Source organism: Etheostoma spectabile, chromosome 8, assembly GCF_008692095.1.
Source record: "Etheostoma spectabile isolate EspeVRDwgs_2016 chromosome 8, UIUC_Espe_1.0, whole genome shotgun sequence".
NCBI classification, from domain to species: Eukaryota; Metazoa; Chordata; class Actinopteri; order Perciformes; family Percidae; genus Etheostoma; species Etheostoma spectabile.
The window spans coordinates 24,953,977-24,954,264 of NC_045740.1; the positions used below are offsets into that span (position 1 = coordinate 24,953,977).

Genomic DNA, 288 nt, shown 5'->3' on the forward strand with positions numbered 1-288 from the left:
CAAGTAGCTAATGCTAATGCTTGGTTGATAAGGTTAGCTTGGTGGGTAACATAAGGTTATGACATCGTTCAACAAGCTCAGTTATTTTTAGTATGATTGTTTTGACCACGGTTAAAAACTCATGAATTCATCAGTAACGTTAACCGTATAGATAGGCGACTAATCTAATGGTAATTAAGCTAGCCAGCACACTTCTCTTCTGCCTCAGTCTCGCGGCGCTGCAAGGCTTCAGTCGGGATGAGAGCTGAAACAGCCCCGGCCCAGGGACACGTCCACAGTCAGCCCCCA

At 45.8% G+C, this 288-nt stretch overlaps 1 protein-coding gene across 1 annotated transcript in view; it reads right to left on the reverse strand.

Annotated features, from left to right (window-relative positions):
- Positions 1–288, reverse strand: part of slc7a5 (solute carrier family 7 member 5) — a 45,638-nt gene that overhangs the window by 24,312 nt on the left and 21,038 nt on the right.